General features: G+C 47.6%; 1 pseudogene; it reads right to left on the minus strand.

The window, feature by feature from the left end:
• Positions 1 to 6,733: 6,733 nt before the first annotated feature.
• Positions 6,734 to 6,852, minus strand: LOC145405714 (5S ribosomal RNA; annotated as a pseudogene).
• Between the last annotated feature and the right edge of the window lie 293 nt (positions 6,853 to 7,145).

Here is a 7,145-nt window from a genome sequence, read left to right on the forward strand (position 1 = left end):
TTTGGTGCGTCAGGTAGGTGGTGTGGCTGATGTTGGAGGGGCCTGACACAAAAAGGTCCTGAAAGTCCAGGAGGAGGTGGCAAAGGTTGTCAGCTTGATGGGTAGAAAGGTGATCAGGTATGGGGGTAAGGGGGCGTGGGCAGTGGAGCATGGCTCTGCTTCCTCCATCTCTCCCACAACAAACCCCTTTGGTATCATAAGAGGGGTGAGAGGGGTTGTGGAGATGCATGCGATTCTCAATGCCGCAATGTACGGGGGTAGGAAAGTAGGGGTTAGGAGACAGGCCGAGAGTGTTCCTGGCGGCAGTGCAGAGGAGAAGAGGATGGATGTTCCAGTGGGCATGTTCAGGGGTGCCAAGCTTCGTGGTGCGGGGGAATTGTCGTGGTGGAGGTGAAAGTGGCAGGAAAGGTGGGAGGGGGTTGGAGGTCAGGGGGGACGGGGGAGTGGCGTGGGTGGAGACAGGGGGGAACAAAAGGGGGGGAATAGGGGTGGGGGCAGGGGGGGAAGGCAAGAGGAGGGGGTGGGGGTGGGGATGTGGGGGGTGGGGACAGGGGGCAGGTGCATACTGCTTTCAGGGGTTGGGAGACAGGGGCAGGACTCTTGCTAAACTTGAGCTGCCGCTTGTGGCAGTATATTGTGGTACGTAATTTTTGCAGGAGATCCAGCCCCAGGTATCCGTCATAGTTGTGGCAGGTAGAGTCGAAGATAATAAATTTGTTTTGAGTGGATGTGTGCATGTGAGCATCGATACGTAGGGCCCGTGTTTCCCCACGGATAGACAGGGGGCCCTCCCCCCCGCCTATGAGCTGAGCAAAAGTGGGAAAAAGTGGGCCGAAGGCAGACTTGTGAAGGGAGTAGAAGTGGCTGTAAAGGCAGGATCTGGCTGCTCCCGTGTCGACCAGCAGCCTTGCTTTTACCCCGTTCAGTCTCATCTTGTCAATGACTGGGGAGGCGATACCTGTGAGAGGCGGTCCCCGCCACCGTGGGGAGGTGCAAAGGCAGTTCCAAAAATCCAGCTGTTGGGGCGTGTTTTCTTCCTCTGGCTCCGATTCCTCTACATCGGTGTTTTCCATGGGTGAGGTGTCATCTCCAGGGTCCTCGTCTCCCAGGGAGGATACCTTGCGTCGCCCCGGGATGTTCCTTTTTCGCCAGGCAGCCTTGAGCTGCTCCCGTATGTCATGGAGCGGACATCAGTGGCTACATGTGGAGAATTCCCAGGGGTTGATCGATATGAGGTTCTGGCTTTCCCTCTGGCTGGGGTGATTGCTCGGAGGATAGGCCCTGGGTGGGGGAGGCTCCAGTGTGGGGCTGATGTAGGTCGGTGAGGATCGAAGTTTGCCATGCAGTGCTGAGTTGTTGTTTGGGAACTTGCTAACCACGTTAATTTGTTGGGGAGGTGGAGTGGGAGGTTAACAGCTGTCATATCAGCCGGACATCCCTGCCTAGGTTCCCCGTTGGGTTATGAATTGTGAAATGCTCCTTGACCATGTTGGGGAGGACTCTAATCGGGGTATTGAAAGTGTGTTGTTCACGGGTCTCTGCGTTTGCTTCCGGGAATGTAGTGGTGACGAGCCGCCATGCCTGGATCAGTGTATCGTACAGGTTCCCGTTGTATGTTAGGTTATCCAATTGTGATAATGCTACGACTTTCCTGAGAGAGGGCGTGACTGCTTTTGTCACTATTGTCATGAAATTTGCCCAGGATAGGTCGGGGACGACTTTGGGGACAATGCTGGCTGCAGCCTTGCCCAGCGGTGGTAATGTCACAGAGATTTTCTGTCTATCATCCTTAAACTCGATATTGAGCAGCAGCTTGATGATCAGTAAATATGTGTGGATATCGCATTGCTCTTGTTCGAATTTGAGTAGCTGAACGTGTGGTTTGGTTGCCATTTTGGTATTTTCCCGGTTTTTGTTCCTCCTTCAGTCTAACTCAGCCCGGGTCAAGAAGCACCGCTGTCCAGCAGTGTTATGCTAGGTGTTTCTAGGGCGGCTTCCCGTCCTGAAAACGCCTGGCCTAGTATTGGGTTCCTTTTCAGACTGGGGCGATACCACAAATATAGGAGGAACAAGGCATAGAAACTCAAGGCAACACCTTACACGTATATTCATTAAGTGCACACAAGGGCAATAAGATGTCTCACAATATTTCTGACTCATCAATTCTGGGGCTGCTGAATAAAAGTGAGCGTATCTCGCAGGATATGTGACAGTCACAGTTCACAATTCAGGGTGGTACAGTTCACAGTATGGGGTGGCACAGTTCACAGTATGATTCTAGGTGCCTCGGGGTTATTATTTATATTCAGTCTCTAGGAACACTGTCTCCGGGTCACATGAGAGTTCTTATGTCCAACCTTGTGGTGATCACTGGGGGGGGGGGCAGGACACTGACTTCATCTTGTTGCAGGGAGCACCCGGGGGGGGGGGAAGAGTCTAGGTTGGTATAGGTGCAAGGGAGGGGGGGGGTTGCTGAATAATAACATCACTACTTCGGGTATGGGAGCCTTACTTTTATCACACTGCACTTTAAGTCACTGTCTGATCACGGTCACTTAATGATCACACTTTTGGCACTCTACAATATGTCCTCGTATTGATCCACACCTGAGTCACTTATAGTCCAGGATGGTTGATGTCGTCCCTCGTGGGCGTGATGAAAGGCCCCAGGTGCTGGGGGCTGGGAACAGAGGTCTGGCTGGCAGGGTAGGGGCCAAACAACTCCTCCAGACGCCTTCTGAGCAGCTGGGTGGAGGGCCCACGTCACCTCAGCTGGGAGTGGGGTGGGTCTCTCCCCGGGGAGCTGGGGGCGCCATCAGAGACCCAGGGGCTGCAGTCCACTCTGAGGTACTTCGCCATCAGGAGGGGACTGCGGTGTCGTTATGGGGAGGGGTCCGTCAGGGGAAGGGCCTCCTCAGGGGCCGGCTGCAAGGAGAATAGCCCCTGGGACAATACAGGGCCCTGCCACCAGGCTGTCAGTGGTGGACTCCCTGCCTGTGGACTGGTACTACGGCAGATGGACACAGGAGGATGACATGCGGGCGTAGAGTAGCTAGAGGCCGTCTCTCGTCTGCAGGCGCTGCAGGAGGCTATCGCCTGTATCATGTCCTCAGGACTGCTACCGACCCTGCGGGTAGTGCTAGTGGAGCAGCTTGAGGCCATCTTAGTAGGTGAGCGGCTTGTGGCCATCTCTTTTGAGGAGCGGCTTGAGGCCATCTCGTTTGAGGAGCAGCTTGAGGCTGTCTCTGATGTGGAGCAGCTGGAGGCCGTCTCAGATGTGGAGTGGCTAGAAGTCGTCTCTGATGTGCAGCTGCTAGAGGCCGTCTCTGATGTGGAGCGGCTGGAGGCCGTCTCTGATGTGTAGCAGCTGGAAGCTGTCTCCATGGGGCTGTAAGGAGTGTAAGGTTCAGCTCCACCCCAATCCTGACGCAGGCTGGGCTGGGGAGAAGGTACTGTGCCTGGGCTGAGGTGTATGGCTCAGGTCAGTTGCGGGAGTAGGGGCGCGCAGCTACCCGGGACTTGTACCCATATGGTACGGACACCCTGTATGCTGCATCTAACCCTCTGTTGTCACCTCCTGTGGGTGTCGTGTCGTCGTCCGTTATCATTTCAATATATATACTGTACTGTATATATATATATATATATATATATATATATATATATATATATATATATATATATATATATATATATATATATATATATGAACCATTCACTTAAATGCCCATTAACCCTTACTCATGCTTCACTACAATCATAAAAACTCTTGACAGCTCTTAGCAGCTTATCATCTGCACCATACATGCGAAAAACTTTCCACAATCCCTCTCTGTCTACTTTGTCGTAAGCTTTTTCCAGATCCATGAATGCCATAAACACATATACACAAAGGGCGAACTCAACAAAAGCAAGTTTTGAGAAAAATGCATTTACAGATTATGTAAGTGTATCAAAGCATATGTGAGGGTTTGGTATAACATATCATACACGAAAATGTTCCTCTGGACATTCTGAATATATTGCAAGGAAAAAAGAAAAAAAAATTACATCAGTGACTTTTTATTGATAATCATAAGGGTATATTGTCAAACATTGATGAAATAAGTGATAGTTATATTTTGGTGGTATTTATGAAAATTGACACAAAAAACAATGTATTCCATAAGTAAGAAGAATAATCTTGGTATCATCATTTGCCACCATCACAAAACTGATTTAATACACACAAAACGTAGCTATTTTTAGCTTTTTACACAGACAGACAGACAGACAGACAGACACACACACACAGAAACACAGATAAGACGTAAGACTTTCACAAGCTTGTGTGATGATCTTACACAATCACTTGAAACAGTAAGAATATCCACCATCTAGGAGACAAAGTTGAGCATGAGTAGTCTGAAAATGGGGGGGTGAAATTGGAATTTGCTAATAATCAAGGAAATCGTCGTCCGGGTCATCAGTATTATGCCCAACGACGGCCCCTACTACCCCCTCTTGTTCTCTCAATAAGTTCTCATAGAATGCCATGTACTGTGGGTTGCTGGTACTGACGAACTGCATTAAGTCTTTTAAATCCTTTAGCTCTTCAGTAGAGACTTTCACAGTAACTGGATACTTGGAGGGAATTGGTATAGTAGACAGATTAAAGGAGTCTTTACTACGATTTTTCTGAAGGCACACTTTGACTGATGGCTGAATAGCATCTTCATACAGCTTAAACATAGTTAACCCTGGTTTGTAGTCCTTGGAGAATTCAAAAACCCTTGCTTGTGAAAAACCTGTGTCCTTTAAGTTGGTCCATGCACAAGAGGCCTGCAGTATGTCGTAGTTTTTGAAGTCGGCCCGCTGCATCCTCACAACATCGAAGCTATTTTTCCGACGTGCTTCCTTGATTTTTTCAATGTAGTGTTCTGGTGTGTAGATAGGTATCTGCCTTATTTTCTGCTCAATGTTTCCAAAATCCCTGTCACATGGGAGGTACGAGTGGCCAGGAATCATAAAGTAGTGCTTAATGAAATCAAAGCGGTTTGAGTGAATATTTCTAAAGGGGGTTTTACACGGTCAAACATGTTGGCCAACTCGCTCATCAAACCTCCAACACAACATGTTTGAAGAGTTGTTACACGTTCAAACCAAACAGACAGACAACCTCAGTCGGTGCCAAGAGGCGAAGGGGCAACATGTACCTTACTCAAGACGAGGTGATGGCAATTGGGATAGTGATTGCCCTCAACGAAAAGAAAAGGAAGCGTTCAAAGTGGACAAAGGACTGGTTACTGAAAAGGGACCACACAAAAAAAAAAAAAAAAAAAAATGAGGCCAAATCCTTACAACTCACCTCTTCATCAACAGAATGCAAACTTGATCTACTTTCTCGTGGCACGTCTTGATCACATATGAACATCATGTCTTCAAAATACCAGAGAGTGGGTGTGTATATTTCATCAGTTGATTTGCCAGACTTCTTGGAGCTCTCATGTTTTCGAAGTTCCCTTCTAAAAGAACTACGAAGACAGTTGATTTTTTTCATCACATCATCCCGCGAGCACTGAGGGTCAAGTTCTTTTAGCTTTCCATGCAATTCATCTATACCTTTATTTCTTAAATTCCTATTAGAGTATTCTTTCGATTTCACCTTCCACAATGCTATATGCTTCCTATATATGTCAATGAAATCCACCATAATTTCCCTTTCCTTGTCCTTAACGGCACACGTATCATTCATTTTGGAAATAATCGGCAAGTCTGTCACTGAAGGAGCTGCTATAGATGTTACCTCCGCGAGATTTGAGTATGTATGACGGTTGGAGACTGATGCGTGTTCAGACGTTCATGCATGGACATGAACGAGCAAGCTCCGCCCACAAAAGTCAGGCCAGATCAGACATCCGTCCAACACGTTGGTCCAACATGTTTACCCCTTTCACATGTTCAAACATACTCTCAAACATCGTGTTGTCAAACGTGTTGGCCAACATGTTTGACCGTGTAAAACCCCCTTAAGACAGGTTGCCACAATATTTCGGTTTTTGTTTTGGCTTGCACAATTATCTGAGAAGATTACTAATTTTCTGATGCATGGAGGTATTTTGTGTTCTAAGTAATAGTCCAGACAAGAGGCAATCTCACAAGATCCCCTTTTGGCCTCTGTTTCTGTCCACACAAACATACAACTTTTACGTGTTTTCACATTATGCACTCCAAAATTGTATGTCCACAACTTTCTCTTATAATACTGTAAACCTGAACTTAGCTTAGGAGTTGGCAGTGTCTGTTGCAAATCAATGCATATGCAAGCAAGATCATTGTCTGTATCATCAGCATAGTCCTTCATGATTCTTTGGCCTGTTGTCGCGCTGCTCAGATAAACCTTTTTCACTTCCATAAGTTCCCTGATTCTGTCATCATCCCGCCCAGCTACTAGTCCTTGCAACTCATTGTTCATTCTGTCACACTTGTTACAGGTATCACTTGAAGGAGGTTGAAAACCGATGTTGTAATCGTTATTAAACACCTTACGGTAATAATGCTCTTTCACAATGTTTTCTTCACCTTTATGTTCTGCCCTCATCCACTCCACATAACTGTCATAAAGTTCATCCATTCATTCATTGCCAGACGCCATATATCCCAGACGGGGTGGCCAAGGGCTTAGAGTTAATTGTTTTACAGGGAGGGGCACTAATCCTCCACCAACCCCACTTGACACGTAGGGAGAGCGTTATGCCAACAGCATCTGGTGTTCCCAGGCGGTCACCCATCCAAGTACTAACCAGACCCAACGTTGCTTAACTTCGCTGATCGGACGGGAAGTGGTGTACTGAACGTGGTATGGCCGAACTATTAAATATTGCGAGGATTCGAACCAGCGCTTGCAACTGCGTGAGTACAGCAGCTTACCAAGTGAGCCAGGTGGTAGATACCTCTGGTGAGGGCTCATTGCACGCGAGTAATGACTGGTAACTGTGCTGAGATTTTCAATGTGTTCTTTCACTAGAGCATGTTTATTCATTGGAACCTTGTTACCTGGTTCCTTATGGCCTCGCTTATCAGAGTCAACTGTACCACTTCTCGATACTTTGTCTAGTGAAATTCCATGAATGTGCAGGAACGCAGTAAGACACACCTGAATAATG

This window comes from Coenobita brevimanus, chromosome 67 (genome assembly GCF_032717465.1).
Source record: "Coenobita brevimanus isolate Jiangsu-jjx chromosome 67, ASM3271746v2, whole genome shotgun sequence".
Classification (NCBI taxonomy): domain Eukaryota; kingdom Metazoa; phylum Arthropoda; class Malacostraca; order Decapoda; family Coenobitidae; genus Coenobita; species Coenobita brevimanus.